Genomic DNA, 20,291 nt, shown 5'->3' on the forward strand with positions numbered 1-20,291 from the left:
GATGTTAAGTATACATTTGGTTATCATCTTTAAGATATATATGGTGTATCATACATGTATATTCACATTAGAGACGTACGTGTGCTTACTACTGTTAGCTATACATAAAACAAATCAGAAATATAACGTTACTATGCTATGTAGCGTCTTTACACCTGCAACAATTGAAGTTTACAGAATCTCAACAAACAGAAGGAACGGTGTTATTGGTTTCTAATACTCACATTTGAAAACACCCGCGTCCATTTTTTTATTTGAAATGTTTGGATATGACGAATCCTCTTTCTCTTCTTCTTTATGACGTATTGATCTCCCGTGGGCTTCTGGGATAGAAAAGTGTCCATCGGATGCACACTCCAGAATCTGGGCTAAAGCAATTGGACATCCAGGGATTTCTCGCCTACTCTTTTATGAATACTGAGGTTTCGAACGTACTTCTTTCTTCACGTACTCATTTTCCCTACTATATAGTAGGTAAGTAGGCATATTCGAACGCACTTTAAGTAGACGTTCGTCCGAATCTCGCGGGAATTAGTGCATTCGCCTACTCATTCTCGCCTACTCTTTTATGAATACTTAAGATTCAAACATACTTATTCACTCGCCTACTGCTTTTTGCCTACTATATAGTATGGAAGTATGCGGTTTCGAACGCAGCCTGCATGTTTTCCATGTCTCCTTAATCAAACACACCTGTTTCAGATCATCAGCTCATTAGTAGAGACACCAAGACCTGAAATGGGTGTGTCAGACAAACGAGAGATGCAAAATGTGCAGTGTTGGGGGGTCTCCAGGAACGTGGTTGGGAACCACTGCTCTAGTCTAGTGCAACTGTAAGTGTGGGTCCAGTGGCTCAATGGCAAACACTTCAGATTTTGAAGTGCAGTATTGGTGGTTTGAGTCACATCTGGGATATTCAGAAGCTTGTTTTTGACAGTTGATTGTTCTGTAATTTGAATTCAATGGAATCACTGTACTAATCTAATACAGCAGCACTACTGCAGAGAAAGCGCAAATGTGGCTCTAGTGGCCTAATAGAAAACGCATCAGTATTTTGAGATGAGTACTATGGGTTTGAATAACTTCTGGGTTGTTTAAAAGCTGCTCCTTGGTGATCTAATGTGGGTCTAGTTGCGTACTGGAAAAGGCATTAGATTTTGCAGCCGAGTACAGTGCGTTTGATTCACATTTGAAAAGAAGTGTTTGAGTGCATTAAAGCCAATTTGTTAAGAGCACTTTTCTGGCCCAGTGGCCTAATGTATAAGGCATCAGCCTTCGGAGTTGAGGATTGTGGGTTCAAGTACCATTTGGATCACTTGAAGCTGTATGAACTAGACTATTGAAACTGCAATTGTGGGCTCAGAAGGCATCAGAGTTTGGAACTGAGTAAGTTAGAATCACCTCTGGGTTGTTCAAATGGTTCTTCTTTTTGGGCATTAGTTACTAAATTGTTGTTACTCACTGGAATGACAGTATTACTCTAGTGCAGGGGTGCCCAACACTGTTCCTGGAGACCAACTATCCTGCAAAGTTCATCTCCAACCGTGATTAAACACACCTGGACTGGCAAATGTTCTCTTAGGTAGAACTTGTTAATTACAGAGAGGTGTGTTGGAGCAGGGCTGGAACTAAAGCAGAGATCCTCAAATCTTACCTTGGAGGTCCAATGCACTGCAGAGTTTAGCTCTAACCCTAATCAAACACACCTGAGAATGCTAATCAAGGTCTTCAGGATCAATAGAGAATCACAGTTAGGTGAGTTTCATCAGGGTTGGAGCTAAACTCTGCAGTGCATTGGACCTCCAGGGTAAGATTTGAGGAACCCTGAACTAAAGTCTGCAGGCTGGTAGATCTCCAGGAACAGGGTTGGGCACTCCTGCTCTAGTGCAACTGTAAGTGTGGGTCCAGTGGCTCAATGGCAAACACTTCAGTTTTTGAAGTCCTGTATTGGTGGTTTGAGTCACATCTGGGATGTTTAGAAGCTTCTTTTTGACAGGTGATTGTTCTGTAATTTGAATTCAATGGAATCATTGTACTAATCTAATACAGCAGCACTACTGCAGAGAAAGCGCAAATGTGGCTCTAGTGGCCTAACAGAAAACGCATCAGGCTTTTGAGATGAGTACTATGGGTATGAATAACTTCTGGGTTGTTTAAAAGCTGCTGCTTGGTGATCTAATGTGGGTCTAGCTGCGTACTGGAAAAGGCATTAGACCTTGCAGCTGAGTACTGTGTGTTTGATTCACATTTAAAAATAAGTATTCAAGTGCATTAAAACCAATTTGTTAAGCTTGTTCTGCTGGCCCATTGGCCAAATGGATAAGGCATCAGCCTTCGGAGCTGAGGGTTGTGGGTTTGAGTCCCATCTGGGTCATATAAAACTCTATGGCTGCGTTCGAAACCGCATACTCAATGAGTAGGTACTTAATTTCAATAAGTACTTACTTAATGAGCGCTAAAAGAGTACGTACTCTACAGCCAAATCTCGTTGAGTATGGATGTGATCTGCACATTTTCCGCCATGTTGACGTTATCATGTGACCAACGACGTTATAACAAGTGCAACAACTTAACATATAGCGACAGGTTTAATTCATCTTTCTATAAATATTTTGATATTGATGAAATTTGTTCATTTTGTGGTCATGTTGAAGAAACAGCTGTTCTTTTATTGTGATTGTTGTATAACAGATACGTTTTGGGTTCATTTAGGTTTTTGTATTTTTTAATTCTTAAAGAAATAATTTTTGTCAGGAAAACCCAAATTCTTTATTTTTTGAATAAGTTATTTCTTTTGTATTCAAAATTGTTATCCACACGCAAAGCTAGCTTAAATTCTTGTTGAATATCTCTTTTCATTCCTGAGGCTTATCAATAACAAAAACAAATCCAATTTTTGATAAACGATGATGTGAATATTTTGATTATTCAGAGATATTTAATCATATTTCCCTGTGTATATAATTGCATACTATGATGTAAGCAAGCCTAATAGTTATGTTTTCAGTTTTTCTCATTATGATTGTTCATTGTTAAAGATAAATACCATCTTTCCCTGAACCTGTAATTGTAAGTTAGGTAGTATTAATAATAAAAAGAAAATAAGCACAACAGGTGCTCAAACACCTCATAGCATCAGTAACACAACAACCCTACCTAGTACATCTTCCTCCATGTTTGCAATATCTGCACAAAGGAGACGTGGATCAGCTGCTTGAAGATCTTGTGTTTGTAGGTGTTTTTTGAGGATTTTACACTCAAAAAATGTAAGTATTACTAAGAAATTAAGATTACCTCAGAATGCACTGATCAATAATAATGATAAATGCTGACCTATAATTAATTATATTTTTAGTAAAACAAGCATGTTTTTTTATCAAGTAATTAATTAATGCATATGTTAATGAAACTTATATTTTATTTACTGATAACAACATGGATATATGAGTAAAATAATAAAGTAACCATGAACATAAATAAAGACACATGGAACAAAGCTTTATTCAGACATATTGGTATTTTAGTCTTTCTCTAGATGCTCTCGCTGGCTCTTTGGTCTCTGAGGATGAAGAGACCACAGCAACATCTGGTCCAGATGAGACAAAGGGCAGGTGGAGTGATGGAGGGTCTCATCGATGGCACTTGACCATTTCCAGGATGCTGCTGTGGATTTCTCTTTTCTCAATGCATACACCAGTCTGCAGCAGACATTTCAGATCATACAAAGATGCACAAATACAATACAAAAGTTGTCATTTTAACAGCACAATTTCATTAGATCTCTGTATTAGAAGTAACAAAATTACCTAACTTTATATTAAGTTACTGATTTTACTTTTTTCCCCACAAATGCTGCTGTCACCTTTCCTTTCAGGTCCTGCTCCACCGCAAAATATCTGCAACAAAGACACAGAAATCTAGAATCAGAAAAGTGCTTAAAGTTTTTTTATTTTTTTTATTTATATATATATTATTAATAAACTGCTACTTAAGGTTTAAATAGATGTCTGTAGTGTACTCACTCAAAGCCTTTGATGGCAGCACTGCTTCATCAGTCACTCTTCACCAGACAAGCATACTTGTCTCATCTGTCCCTGTAACATCCACACAAGATTCAGTTCCCTCAATACTAGCTGTTGTGTTAATTGGCTTTTTATCCAATACAAATGCTCCTGAATTTATCAACAGTAGGTACTATTAGACAAATGAAATAGATAACTCATGTTTACTTGTTTACTAACTATATGTTTATTTACATTACATTAATCTAAAGCAGTGTTGACAACAGAGAATTCTACATAAACTCACATAACGTCCATCACTCGTTTAGATGTCTGTTTGGTGTTGTGATGTGCTCATTTAATTCTCTCAGAACATGTTCCTGTCAGTTGTTAAACATTTAGTAATCATCTTTAAGATGTCTATGGTCGCTATACGTAATAAAACGTGTTTTACAGTGAAATTACAAATATACTTTAACGTTTCACGTATTGACACCTAATGCAAATCAGCAGTTTACGATACAGTAGCTCAACAAATACGATTTTAAGACAGGGAACCGTGTTTTGGTTTGTAATACTCACATTTGTAAACACTCTCGTTGCGGTTCCCAATCACGTTCGATGATGACGTTTTGGCCTCCTGTGGCCTCCTGGGATTGAAAAGTGTGCATCAGATGAACACTTCAGAATCTGGGCTGAAGCAGTAGGACATCCGGGGATTTCTCGCCTACTCTTTTATGAATACTGAGGTTTCGAACGTACTTCTTTCTTCACGTACTCTTTTTTCCTACTAATATAGTAGGTAAGTAGGCATATTCGAACGCACTTTAAGTAGACGTTCGTCCGAATCTCGCGAGAATTAGTGCACTCGCCTACTAATTCTCGCCTACTCTTTTATGAATACTGAACATTCAAACATACTTTTTTGCTCGCCTACTGCTTTTTGCCTACTATATAGTATGGAAGTATGCGGTTTCGAACGCAGCCTATGTGTAAGCTGTTTCATAGGATGCACACCTTCAGATGTAAGCTTTGCCTCTTACAAAAAAAATCTGTTTTTATGTGTATTACATAAAGGTGACTGTTTTTCTTACTATTGATTTATTTTTGTAGAAACTCCTCTTCTTACACTGTGACTTTTATTTAACTCTAATTTAATTGAATAATCATATTACTTTATTAATGTAATCCAGCAGCACTACACTAGTGAAACTGCAAGTGTGGGCCTGGTGGCCTAACAGAAAATGCATCAGACTTTTGAGATGAGTACTATGGTTTGAATAACTTTTGGCTTGTTTAAAAGCTGCTGATTTGTGATTTAATGTGGGTCCAGTTGTAGTGATTTATAGCTCAAAAGGGAAAATATTTATGATTAATTATAACTGGTTACAATTAATTACAAATATTTAGATCAGATCTCAGAATTAACCGTAGCAGAATTAATATTAAAATTATTTGATCTGTTCGTCCGCCGAATAGATAGTATAATCATTTATCAATTCTAGGAAGAATTACGTTTCTGGCCAAGAAAGAGTAACTTTCCTACTTTAGTCAGTACTAGCAATAATTCAGTGAGATCCACATATAGCATGTAGCAAAATCAGACATTCAGGGACCTTGGATTATGAGCAGCACTCAGAGACAATAAATTGTGAAATATAGGGTATTTAATAAATGAATCTACGGTGAACGTACAACTACTAATAAAAACACATATATGCACAAAGAAAGGAATTAAATGAGGAAAGAGAGAGAGAGAGAAGAAGAAGAAGAAGAAGAAGAAGAATGGTAGTATTTAGTATCAAATAACCACAACCTAATGAGAATCATCAAAGAATCAATTTACCTTAAAAAGGGGCTCAACTTAAACGCATCTAAAATAGCGGTAAATAGATACTTGCATTGGCTTTGTTTGCTGAACAAGAGTCTTGATGCGGTAAACAATGGAGATTCTTGATGGATTCCGTTAAGAGAGTGAGCTGGAAGTTTCTGTAGTTCTTCTGAAGATAGGGAAATCCACAACGAGTCTACAAAGTTATTTGAAGATAAAACTACCGAAAGTTAGACTCAGTGATGAGTCTTGGAGAAGATCCAGAAGGTTGAAGAAAAGCTGAAGAGACTGCTGAAGAAGAGAAAAAGCGCAAAAGCCAAGATCTGCTTGAGCCCAGATCTTTTCAAAGTTTCTCTGTCACACCCACGTTTGGGAGGACCGGCCAATCCAAAGTTTGTTTTTTTGAGCGGGACAACTTTCTTTGTCTTCACTTTATGGCCCATTTGCATGTTTATGGCTGGTCTGTGAAATTGTTTCAGTTTTACCCAAAATACAGTGTAAACAATATGATGCATCTTCTAATCACATAGCATACACAATTGTTTAGAAAATGAAGAGCAGATCATTTTGGTACCAAGAACGAACAGTCTAGAAGATATTAAACCAAAGATACATTAATACACAGGAATATAAGTATTCACAGGGTTAACTAGTACAGATAACTAGGTAACTAGGCAAATATGATAGAGAAACATACAAACAACACATGCATATACCAGATACATTTGGGACCGATTAATTATAGGCTAAATAAGGAAAAAGTCTTTGTGTATGTGTGTTTGTGTATTGTAAGGTTGTCTGTGGCCAGGCATCTCCTGCCTGGCACCGAGTTGCTGATTGTCTCCTCGTTGGTATCCCTTTGAAGTCCCATTGGGAGACAAGAGTTGGTCTGTTTAGCAACTACGTGGCAGTGAGTAGGGAACCATGGGCCATTTAACACCTATATAAATGTAGAGGGACAAGCTATCTCTTTAATTTATATGCAAATGTCAAAAGGCTAAAAGGGTCTCTAAGGCCAACGGCCTAACTGTTATCACTGAAAATAGGCAGACGCTACACAGTTGCGTACTGGAAAGAGCATTAGACTTCGCAGCTGAGTAATGTGTGTTTTATATACCTTTAAAAAAAAAAAAAAAAAAAAAAAAGTTCTAGTGCATTAGAACCAATTTGGTTCAGCAGCCTTCCGAGCTGAGGATTGTGGGTTTGAGTCCCATCTGGGTCAGTTGAAGCTGTATGAACTGCACTCATGAAACTGCAATTGTGGGCCTAGTGGCCGGTTGCAGAAGGCGTCAGAGTTTGGAGCTGAGTAGGTTCGATTTGTGTTGTTTAAAAGGTTCTTCTTCTTGAGGATTGCCTACAAAATTATTGTTACTCACTGGAATGACAGTATTACTCTATTGCAGGGATGCCCTTCAACACTGCATGTTTTCCATGTCTCCTTAATCAAACACACCTGTTTCAGATCATCAGCTCATTAATAGAGACTCCAAGACCTGAAATGGGTGTGTCAGACAAAGGAGAGATGCAAAATGTGCAGTGTTGGGGGGTCTCCAGGAACGTGGTTGGAAACCACTGCTCTAGTGCAACTGTAAATGTGGGTCCAGTGGCTAAATGGCAAACACTTCAGATTTTGAAGTTCAGTATTGGTGGTTTGAGTCACATCTGGGATGTTCAGAAGCTTCTTTTTGACAGTTGATTGTTCTGTAATTTGAATTCAATGGAATCACTGTACTAAGCTAATACAGCAGCACTATTGCAGAGAAAGCGCAAATGTGGCTCTAGTGGCCTTATAGAAAACGCATCAGTATTTTGAGATGAGTACTATGGGTTTGAATAACTTCTGGGTTGTTTAGCTCAGCGATTCTCAATTCCAGTCCTCACGCCCCCCTGCTCTGCACATTTTGTGTCTTTCATGTATCGCTTCAGACGTTTGTTCTATTCCAACGTTACTGCCCTTTAAAGTGGACATCACAGGATATTCCGCCATTATTCATTAGTTCGAAACGAGTATATATGTTCCATTTGAAGGTCATTAAAGCATTCGAGACGTAAATTTAAAATGTATTTATTTACAGATGCATTTATGTCACACTTCTCTAGTAAGTTTCTGTGTGTGAAGACGCTGCATGCGGTGGCGTAGCACAAATATGTGAATGAATGTTTCAAAGTGTAGTAAACAGATTTCCCCCGCTCAGGTAGTAGGGAGCAGTGAACACTGTGCAGGGATCAGAACACAGTTCCTGCACGGAGTTCACTTCTAACGAGCTGGTTATTTGAATCAGGTGTGTTAACTAAGAGAGACATGCAAAATATGCAGAGCGGGGGGGTGCGAGGACTGGAATTGAGAACCGCTGGTTTAGTTGCTGCTTGGTGATCATGTCCATACTCTCCATCCTAAATAGTACGTGAAATTACAATAATTTTGTCCCAATGTGGGTCTAGCTGCGTACTGGAAAAGGCATTAGACTTTGCAGCTGAGTACTGTGTGTTTGATTCACATTTGAAAATAAGTATTCGAGTGCATTAAAACCAATTTGTTAAGGCTGTTTTGCGGGCCCACTGGCCTAATGGATAGGTTGTGGGTTGTGGGTTCAAGTCCCATCTGGGTTATATAAAACTCTATGTGCAAGCTGTTTCATAGGATGCAGACCTTCTGATGTAATCTTTGCCTCTTACAAAAAAAATATGATTTTTATGTGTCTTACATAAAGTTGACTGTTTTTTTACAATTGATTTATTTTTGTAGAAACTCCTCTTCTTACACGGTGACTTTTATTTAACTCTAATTTAATTTAATTACTCTAGTGCATGGGTGCCCAACCCTGTTCCTGGACATCAACTATCCTGCAAAGTTCAGCTCCAACCGTGATTAAACACACCTGGACCGACAAATAATCTCTTATCCCAATGTCCATACTCTCCATCCTAAATAGTACGTGAAATTAATTTTGTCCAAAAGCATAGTATGCTGAAAGGAGTATGCCAAAAGTCCCCGGATGGTCTACTATTTCAGGTTGATTTTTGAAGTGTAGATCCCTGCACACTCTAATGGCTAATCTTGCCCACAATCCATTGCGCTTTGGCAAAGGATTCAGTCCAGAACTACAAACACAAATAAACAGGTTAAAATAACTACAAGCATGGTGGATGTGCGCGACCACCGGTTAGGTGGAGATGTTTAGAAACAGGGGTTTCATTTATTAATAATTAACATTTAACCTGGTAAAAAATATTTATTTAATGTTATCTGTGAATTTTTTATAAACACCTGTTTGGTCATTAACTTTTAAATGCATCATTATGCAGAAATTGTAATGGTTTTACTGGTTATAATGGAAATTGTATTGGTTTTATTAGAACCTATTACTATGGGTCTCTACTGGTGATTTGTTTCCTTCTATTGGTAACATGTCGGTCTAGTGCATACCATTAAGGGGAAAAATTCTACTAATAGAAACCATCAGAATTTGTAAGGATTTTATTGGTTATAATGGGAATTGTATTGGTTTTATTAGAACCTGTAATGGTCCCTATTTGTCTCTACTGGTGATTTGGTCCCTTCTATTGGTAACATGTCGGTCTAGTGGATACCATTAAGGAAAAAAAAAACTACTAGTAGAAACTATCACAGAGGTTGTAATGGTTTCCACAAATACCATTAAAACATTAAACCATCAACTGTTAACCAATAAAAACAGTACATTTAATGGTTTGTAGTGTGTTTTCGGACATATTCCATTAAGATTTAATGGTTTTAATTTTTAATGGCCACTTCTCTCCAAAAAAAAACAAAAAACATCAGCAACAGATTGATCTTCTGCAAAAATTATGGCGAATGGACTGCTGAGGACTGGGGCAAAGTCATATTCTCTGATGAAGCCTCTTTCCGATTGTTTGGGGCATCTGGAAAAAGGCTTGTCCGGAGAAGAAAAGGTGAGCGCTACCATCAGTCCTGTGTCATGCCAACAGTAAAGCATCCTGAGACCATTCATGTGTGGGGTTGCTTCTCATCCAAGGGGGTGGGCTCACTCACAATTTTGCCCAAAAACACAGCAATGAATAAAGAATGGTACCAAAACACCCTCTAACAGCAACTTCTTCCAACAATCCAACAACAGTTTGGTGAAGAACAATGCATTTTCCGGCACAATGGAGCACCGTGCCATGAGGCAAAAGTGATAACTAAGTGGCTCGGGGACCATAACGTTGACATTTTAGGTCCATGGCCTGGAAATTCCCCAGATCTTAAAACTTGAGGTCAATCCTCAAGAGGCAGGTGGACAAACAAAAAAAAACACTAATTCTGACAAAGTCCAAGAAGTGATTATGAAAGAATGGGTTGCTATCAGTCAGGATTTGGCCCAGAAGTTGGTTGAGAGCATGCCCAGTCGAATTGCAGAGCTCCTGAAAAAGAAGGGCCAACACCGCAAATACTGACTCTTTGCATAAATGTCATGTAATTGTCGATAAAAGCCTTTGAAACGTATGAAGTGCTTGTAATTATACTTCAGTACATCACAGAAACAACTGAAACAAAGATCTAAAAGCAGTTGAGCAGCAAACTTTGTGAAAACTAATATTTATGTCATTCTCAAAACTTTTGGACGATGGGATGAATAGAATCCAACTCTGTGTCGCCGTAGAGTCTTAAACGCCCACCCACATGAATAAGACCACTGGTAGGGTCAAACTCAGGTTTCCCAGACTTCAGTTGGACCATCTCGGTAGGGAAGGACGATCCACAAAATGCAGACTGCCTTAACTCATTACTCTGTTCTTCAGTAGGCAAGGAAGGTTGCTCGGGCCAATTCGCTGGTGGCAGTTTGAGGAATGAAGGACATTGATTCCACTGGCTTCCTTTTCCTAGGTCACACAGGCGTTTACCTCTTGTGATGCTGTCCACAGGATTTTCCTTGGATCGTATGTAATGCCAGGTTGCAGATGCTGTGAGTTCTTGTATCTCCGCCACCCGAGTTCCCACGAACACCTTGTAACGACAAGAACTCGACAACAGCCAAGTAAGCAAAGTCATAGAATCTGACCAGAGAGTTAAGGAACCAATGGGGATTGTCAGTTCTGTGACAAGGACCTTGGAGAGCTGGGCACCACTCAGAGCTGCGCATAGCTCAAGGCGAGGTATAGACTGCTGCTTGCGAGGGGCAACCCGTGATCTGGCCGCTAGAAATGCAACTTCTACTTGGCCTTCTGTATTTTCTGTCCACAGATAGGCCATGGACCCATAGGCCTGCTCTGATGCATCACAGAATATATGTACATCACGTTTGCTAGTTGGAAGATCCATGTATGGACTGGAATAGCATCTTGGCAGTGATATCTTTTCTAGATCACTCAGTTCTTTCTCCCATGAACTCCATAAGCTGAGCAGTTCTCCTGGCAATTGTGGGTCATCCCAGTCATGCTTTTTATCCCATAGGCGCTGTAACAGTATTTACGCTCGAGTGGTGTATGGGATGATATAGCCAAGGGGATCGTATTGACTGGCCAGAACACGATAAATTCTGTGCATGGTTACTTCAGTGCAATTCACTACCCTGTGCTTGTAGTGCAAAGTGTCCGACTGACAATGCCAGAGGAGTCCAAGCAGTGCACAGAGTTGATCAACCAGATCCTTAGTGGCATCTTTGGAGGTGAGACTGTAAAGACAATTGTCAACATAGAAGGACTTTTCAATCACCTCTCTTACCTGATCTCCTGGTTGACTGTGGACCAGCACATGCTTTTGCAGAGCAAAAGTGTCCCTGTGGCACAACAGAGACTGCAAGTAGTCCCAAAAGGAAGGACCTGCCACTGGTACACATCTGGTGCTTGTTCTAGAGTTATGTCCCTCCACAGGAACCGGAGTTTGTCATCAGAGAGCAGCCTCACCTGATGAAACATTCCACGAATGTCACTGCTTAAAGCTGTGGAATGTTCACGGAAGCGCAGTAACACTGCCAACAGGGTGGGACTTAAGGTGGGACCTGGAAGAAGCAGCTCGTTCAAGCTCTGGCCCGCATACTGGAATGAGTAGTTGTAATCGACCCGATTCTTGCCGTTGTGTGTGACCATATGATGAGGGATGTACCATGATTCCTGTGATCTCTCTGCCTCGCATGGTTGCAGTTTCTCCACATAGCCAGCATTTTTGAGTCTTTCAATTTCAATTTCAATTTCAATTTTATTTGTATAGCACATTTACAACAGCCTTCAGGCTGACCAAAGTGCTTCACAGAAAAGCAAGAACATAAAACAAACCACAAAAACAAATATACACAAAAGTAAAACAACCCGTTTAAAACAACTGTATAACAGAATTAATACACTAAAGAGAAAAATTTGGTTTTGAGCAAGGACTTAAAAGAAGAGAGAGAAGGTGCCATTCTAATCTCTAAAGGCAAGGTATTCCAAAGTTGAGGCCCTGCTACTGCAAATGTACGTGCCCCTCTATGCTTGAGCCTTGTGTGTGGGACTACTAATAGCCTGGTCACAAGACCTTAGTGTTCTAGAAGGAGAGTAAAGATGAAGAAGTTCAGAGAGACAGACAGGAGCTAGGTTATGTAGAGATTTGTACACAAAAAGGAGGATTTTAAAATGAATTCTCTGAGAGACTGGCAGCCAGTGAAGCCCTTTCAGAATCGGAGTGATGTGTTCATGTTTATGGCATTTACGCAGAAGTCTTGCTGCCGCATTTTGTACAAGCTGTAGGCGTGCATTTTGAGACTTGGATATACCGCAGTATAAAGAATTGCAGTAATCTAGACGAGATGTAACAAATGCATGAACAGCCATTTCTAAAGTTTTGGGGGTGAGAAAGTGTTTCACTTTAGCCAGTAGTCGAAGCTGATAGAAGCTGGATCCAATAACGGAGGCGATATGTTTATCAAATTTTAAATGCTGGTCAATGAGGACACCAAGGTTACGCACCTGCGATGATCTAAAAACAGATCAACTGTCCAGGTCAGGGCTAATACTCTGAGAGTTCTCATTAGGACCAAAAACAATTACCTCAGTCTTGTCTTCATTTAGGAAGAGGAAGTTTTGAGCTAGCCATGATTTAACCTCCTCTAGACACTGCAAAATATTAGTGGTAGCAGTAGCATTGTTTCTTTTGATGGGAAGATAAATTTGAGTACCATCTGCATAGAAATGAAAAGACACTCCATGTTTCCGTAGAATAGAGCCCAGAGGTAGCATGTAGAGAGAGAACAGAGATGGAGCTAAAATAGAGCCTTGTGGAAGGCCACAGGTCAGAGGTGCAGGGGAAGAAGTAAAATTACCCATCTTAACTAAAAACTTTCTGTCAGACAAATATGACTGAAACCACCCTTACGAAACAAAAATATATTGCAATATACTGGAATTTATATTGCAATACATTAGAAAATATATTTCAATGTATCAGAAACTTCCTCATATATTCGAAAATATATAGCAATATATGGATGGACAACCTATTGCTATATATTGATTCATATATTAAAATACATTGATATACAAACAAAACTGTATTACATTATTGAATGTATTTTTATTGAAACAAAGTATTTTTTTTCTATGAGTTAAGCAAGCTCATGCATAGGTTTATAGAGAGGTTGATTAACAATAGACCAAATCAGATTTTTGCATGACATTCAATATATTTTACATTATATAGGAGGAGGTGAAGTGAGGCCAAGTATGGTGACCCATACTAGGAATTTGTGCTCTGCATTTAACCCATCCAAGTAGTGAACACACACACCGTGAACACACACCCGGAGCAGTGGGCAGCCATTGCTGCTGCGCCCGGGGAGCAGTTGGGGGAACGGTGCCTTGCTCAAGGGACTCACCTCAGCCATGGTATTGAGGGTGGAGAGAGTGCTGTACATTCACTCCCCCCACCTACAATCCCTGCCGGACCTGAGACTCGAACCGGCAACCTTTGGGTTACAAGTCCGACTCTCTAACCATTAGGCCACGGCAGCCCCGGCCACGGCTGCATATGGATGGACCATATATGTAGCCTAGAATCAAGACGCACCCCTAGCGGCAGCAGATTACATTTGCTTCCAATGTCAGTCTAGTTACTCTCAATTCACTTAAAGGTCCCATATTGTCAAAATCGAAATTTCTGATGACTGACCTGCGACCATAAGTTCTGTCAGACATGAATTCCTGATTCCATGAATTACGCGTGGAAAACTGAACAGTATTTATATAATTTTTTACTTTTGATACACAGCCACGTCCATCTGTCCTGAGCAGGAGTACGGTAAAAAGAAAATGATATAAATACTGTTAATTTTCTTGCAAAAAAACGATCGTTTCGTGTCTTAGGACAGCAATGTATCGTCACGAGCCGCAGGGTGTAATTTGGATTTGTCTGTGCATGGTTTCTGTTTACATTGTTAAAAAAAAAACTAATTTTAAAGAAAATAACTCTAACTTTTTTACAGTAGTTTTCTGTCATTTCAAATTACATTCAAAACTTAGTAATATTACTAACAATATCTGTAAACTAACAACTTGACTGTTATTTTAGGTTCTATATCATTAAAGACAAATTAAAGTATTTTTTTCTTTTTTATACAGGAAAATTACTGTATTATTTTCACAGTATTTTTGTGTTATTTTAAATTATGTTAAAAACTTTGTAAAATTACAAACAATATCTGTAAATTAACAACTTAACTGTTATTTTAAGTATTATTACATTAATGAAAAATTACAGGAATTCTCATTTTTTTATACAAAATTTTTTTGTATTTTTTTACAGTATTTTTTCTGTTTTCTTAAATTACTTACACATTGACGTAAAATTACAAAAACAATCTGTAATTAAATAATGTAGCTCATTAAGGTTTATGTCCATACTAACAATTTAATGTTCTTTTTGTAATTTGAAAGTAAAAAGTAGTTTTATATTTAGGTGTATTTTACATTAAAACTCTGTAATTTTATATAAAACAGAAGTAGAATATATTTAAAATAGAAAATCAATCTTAAAATCCACGAATCGTGTAACCATGCAATAAAAATATATTGCATTAAAAATGGTTTATTTTTTATAAAGAACAAATTAACCAATAAAAGTGTATAATTTATTTCCAGAAGTCGTGTCAAGAATCAGTACCACTGTAGTCCAAATGACAATGCGTTGCAGTTGCAGTCCTCTCTGGTGGAATATACAGTAGGCTAATAATTTAGTGTGAGGAGCAGGGCATAATTTAAGTTGTTAAACGCTGAAAACGCTATACCGAATTCACTATCGCTCAATTGACGCGCGTTTCTTATTTAAAACACGACGCATTACCGGCGGAAACACTGCAAGTCGCAATCTATGACGGTACCGGCGACAGCCAATGAGAGTTTGGTTATTGCTGCTGTTAATTATTCTGGCCAGTGACTAGCCGTTTCCCGGGCAAATTTGAATATGCTGATCGGCCTCTGTTGCTTCGGTCGCTCCTCTAGCAACGGCTTTCACATGGATTATTGTCGGACTGTTTAATTCATATTTTGAGTGAGTTTTGGTTGTGGAATGAAGATTGAGAACCAAAAAAACGCGAATATGGATTTTTTACCAGCAGCTAAAGGACATGCAAACTGAAAAAGGTAAGTACCTTTTACTATTATATAAAGTTCTACAGACTATAACGTCAGTTACATTAAGATAGAGTGTACTGAAGTGATATGCTAATCACAATTACATATTTTATTATCATACCAGTGTGTGTTACTGTGTTTTGTTAGTATGAATTAATACTGTTAGCTGCGGCTAGGCAGGAAGGTTATATTTATGTCTTACCGAATATGAAGTGAAAGAAATCTGCACCTCACTTGAATAGTCAAATATAGACAGTTTACTTAAGATTTAATTGACCTAAATACAGTCGCTAATGTTTTGAGTCAAGATTAACAAATCAGGTTAGGCGCAAGTGTACTGGATCTGGCCATTTTGTTCTTAAAGTTACAGCACTATAATTAAGTCTAACGTTACCCTCAGTCGGTCTTAATTATAATCAAACAACAAAATATTAAAGAGAAAATCATTAAATGTACTTAACTTGCCTTTGTATTAGTCCTATTGTTTGTAACGTTAATTTGCTACTTTGATCGTATGTTGAATGAAATACAATATTAGAAATAACTATACTGTAAGATATTACTATTGTGAAATAATATGGTCATATCATGCACCCATGCTAGTTTTAAGATCAAACTCACAAAATGTGACAGAACTTCAAAACGAGTAATCTGAGAACACTGTTATGTGAACTCATTTGACAGAGAGGGGACCTGAAAGTATGATCATTGGACTCCATGGAGAAGAATACTAGATGTTAACCAGGATTTTGGATCAGCTGTGCAGATTTGGTATGGAGCTGGTGAGTAACGTTACATTTTTGCAAGCCCATGTCTGTCAGTAAGTAGATAGTGTTTTATCAAACTAATACATTTTAATTTAATTGATTGCTTGTGTGTGTGTTTCCCCCTTATGATCCAGAAGCTTTGGGAATGAAAATCTTCTACTACATGATCTTCAGAGGAAGTAAGTATTCATTTTTAACATTAAGACACACTAACATTCATTTATTTTTAAAGGAGTGTTTGTAGTATTTTTCTTAAATTTTTGTTTTAAATTTGTTTTTGTTTTAAATTTGTTTGTTTTTTTACCCCCAGCTGATCCAGCTGATTCCTGGCCATTTGGAGGAGGACTGCTCTTTATCTGGTGTGTCTGTCACTTCTGGTGCAGAGTCATGGACCTTTTGTTGTATGTTTCGGTTTTACTTATTCTCACACTACATTAATTATCAGAGCTACAGTGGTGCCCAAAATTATTAGAACACTAGTATTTTAACTAACTAACTAGTGCCTTAACTAATGGTTTAAACTTAGTTATTTCTATCATTTGCTATAGTGTGTCAGTATGAAATATCAGTTTACATTTCCAAGCGTTCATTTTGCCATTAATTACAATAATCAGTGACACAAGGAGTATGAAAACAGACAGTGCTTCACACAGAGGTCTAATCTCATCATCTAAATCCAGAAGAACTGTGGCAACATCTGCAATATGCTTAAAGAAACCTACCTGCAAAGCAGTACTGTTAAAAGTTTTAAGCACTTGTGTAAAAATTCTGTAAAATGAGAATGTTGATAAAAATATCTTAAATGTCAAAAATGTTATACATTTTCTTTATCAGTCAACTTCTTTTACATAAATTAAATCAACATTTAGTGTGACCATCATCTTGTGTTTAAAGCAGCTTTTGCACTAGGTGCACTTGCGGATAGTTTTTCAGGTTTGCAGGTGGGTCTCTTGAAGCATCTTGGAGACGTTGCCACAGTGCTTCTAGATTTAATCTGTCTCAGTTTGTTCTGTTTCTTTATGTCATTCTTTGCAGAATGGATGATGATAAGACCAGATCTCTGTTGGGAGCACTGGATGTTGTCAAACAAAAATCTTACTGGATTATTACATTTAATGGCAAAATTAATGTTAAGAAATATAAAATAAAATTACCCATTGAAACACTACAGCAAAAGATAGACATAACTGAATTAAAATCATTTTTAGCTGGTAAAAATACTAGTGTTCTAATAATTTTGGACACCACTGTATATGGAGCCCATGGGAGTCAGTAGAATATTGTGGATTAAAATAAATTGATGTGGATGAGATAGATATGCATTTTTAGTTAAATTTCTCCTTGGAGCTCTGAATAACTGGTAATGAAAAATTCAATAATCTAAATTTACATCTGAAACTAATAAAATTGTTAATCTTTTTGTAGATGTATTGGTTTTGTATTTATTCAGTTTTAAAGGACTAGTTCAATTCTGATACAAATATTTCCTGCTGATACTGTGTCATTCAAGATGCTCATGTCTGTCTCTTTTTCTGTCGAAAAGGTTTTTGAGGAAAACATTCCAGGATTTTTTTCCATATTTCGATGGGAGCCAACGGGTTGAAGGTCCAAATTTAATTGTCAATGCAGCTTCAAAGGGCTCTACATCATCCCAAGGAATAAGGGTCACTGGGAACTTGTAAAGCCCTTTGAAAGCTGTATTGAAATTTTGAAACCTTTATCCTTGACCTTAATCCCACTGAAGTCCACTATATGGAGAAAAATCCTGAAATCTACTCCTCAAAAACTTTAATTTCTTTATGACTTAAAGAAAGAAAGATATGAACATCTTGAATTACATGGGGCTGAGTGAATTATCAGGAAATATTTTCTAATAGTTTTAAGTTAAACATATATTTAATTAAACGTTTTGATGAAACTGTCTCATGTTCTTTTAATGTAATTGTGCTGCATTTCTTACAAAAAAAAATATCTGAAATGTAAAATGTTAATTTTATATGGCATTTGCACAGACTTTGTGTTGCAGACTGTTTTTTGTCTTTTAAATAAAACTGTTAATTTTCCACCTTGAGCATGCTTTGACACTTTATTGAAGGTTTTTATTGTAATGATTTGTAAAATAACAGTGTTTCTCTGTTGAACATTTAGTGCTTTCATTGTAATAATCTAGTTAAAATGTGTCAAATAAGGGTTTTACACTGTAAAAAAAAATGGTCAAACGACTGGCAGCTATGGCTGCCAAACAAAAACCATAAAGTTAAAGTAAAATATTGTAACTGAAACAAGGGAAAGTCTGTAAAATAAGGGTTTTACACTGTAAAAGAGGTCCCGTAAAAAACTGTCAAATGACTGGCAGCTATGGCTGACAAACAAAAAACGTAAAATTAAAGTAAAATATTGTAATTAAAACAAGGTAAAATCTGTAAAAATAAATATTTTTTTTAAACCTTTAATGAAAATTTCTGTAAAATTATTGTTTTTGCACTTTATTTCAATTAAGATATTTTACTGTAATATTACGGTTTTTGTTTGGCAGTACACTGTTTTGTTTTTACAGTGTACCTTTAAAGGTTTAGTGCCTATCTATGTCTATTATTTGTCTGACAGACTGCACAGTGCACTGATTTTCATTAAAAATCTTTGTTGCTCTGACTACGTCACCTGACCGACTACGTCTCTGATTGGTTGTAGCGCTAGCTACATTCTGTTTGTTCTCAGGTCACTGTCCCTTCAGCTGCTGCTTTTGAAATAAACCTCATTCAGTTAATGTGAACTATATTGATGTCTCATTCAATCTATTATATTTTAAAATATATGACAGACATTGTGCATTAGATTATTTCATATTTGCCATGTATATAATATAATAATAATATATAATATATTATGTAATATAAATCAATATATTTTTCAACATATTTAAGTCATATGTTCTCATATAAATCTGATTATATTATCTAGTACATTGAGGTATATTATCTCATATAATTTTACATATATATTTACATATATATACAATGCCTCTTCCAATATATAATTTCATATAATGTGGGATATATTTCAATATACATAATAATATATTAAATAGTATAATAATATGTATTTATTCAATATATGAAAACAGCAATAATTGCAGTATTGTTCCATATATTGCAATATATCACTTAAATATATATAATATATTATTATATAATATATCATATGATATATATAATGTAATGTGGGATATATTTCAGTATACATAACAATATATTATATAGTATAATAATATGTATTTATTCAATATATGAAAACGGCAATAATTGCAGTATTGTTCCATATATTGCAATATATCACTTAAATATATATAATATATTATTATATAATATATCATATGATATATTACTATGTAAATTTCACAATATATGGAGACACGTGACATATATTTTCTTGTAATATATTGAGAAATATATTTTTGTTTCGTAAGGGCATTTCAGAACATTAGCTTTTAGACCCACCCTAGACTCTAATCTAGATAATAGTATGGAGTGGTCAACGGTATCAAAGGCAGCCGATAGATCCAGAAGAAGAAGAATCACAGAATCTCCGGAGTCAGTGGAGAGATAAATATAATTTAACACTCTCAAAAGGGCGGATTCTGTGCTGTGAGCAGACTTAAAACCAGATTGAAAAACCTCATGAATACCCTTATTAGTCACAAAACACTGAAGTTGATCCAGCACAATTTTCTCCAAAACCTTTGAAACGAAAGGTAAGACAGAAATTGGCCAAAAATTCTTTAAAACAGAAGGATCCAATGATGGCTTCTTGAGCAAAGGAGTGACAGTAGCCACTTTAAGATTGGCCAGAACACAGCCCGTTTGGAGACACTTATTAATAAAAGACACCAAGCCTGGCCCAATCGAATCAAGCATTAATCTTAGGAATCTTGGATGGATAATATCATTAGAGCAAGAAGAGGGTTTAAGCTTGTCAATCACCTCCTTCAAAGCCTGGAAATTGATTGGTTCAAAAACATCCCAAAAGGTAGAGACAGGAGGCACGGTTGGTGAGTCATTTAATGTTAAGCTGGGGCAAATGCCAAGTCTTAGGGTAGTAATTTTGTCACTG

General features: G+C 36.8%; 1 non-coding gene across 1 annotated transcript; it reads left to right on the forward strand.

Annotated features, from left to right (window-relative positions):
- Positions 1-2,301: 2,301 nt before the first annotated feature.
- On the forward strand, positions 2,302-2,374 carry trnar-ucg (transfer RNA arginine (anticodon UCG)). The gene has a single exon. It is a non-coding gene; the product is annotated as a tRNA-Arg (tRNA).
- Positions 2,375-20,291: the final 17,917 nt, after the last annotated feature.

The sequence above is a fragment of the Garra rufa genome, chromosome 5 (genome assembly GCF_049309525.1).
Source record: "Garra rufa chromosome 5, GarRuf1.0, whole genome shotgun sequence".
NCBI classification, from domain to species: Eukaryota; Metazoa; Chordata; class Actinopteri; order Cypriniformes; family Cyprinidae; genus Garra; species Garra rufa.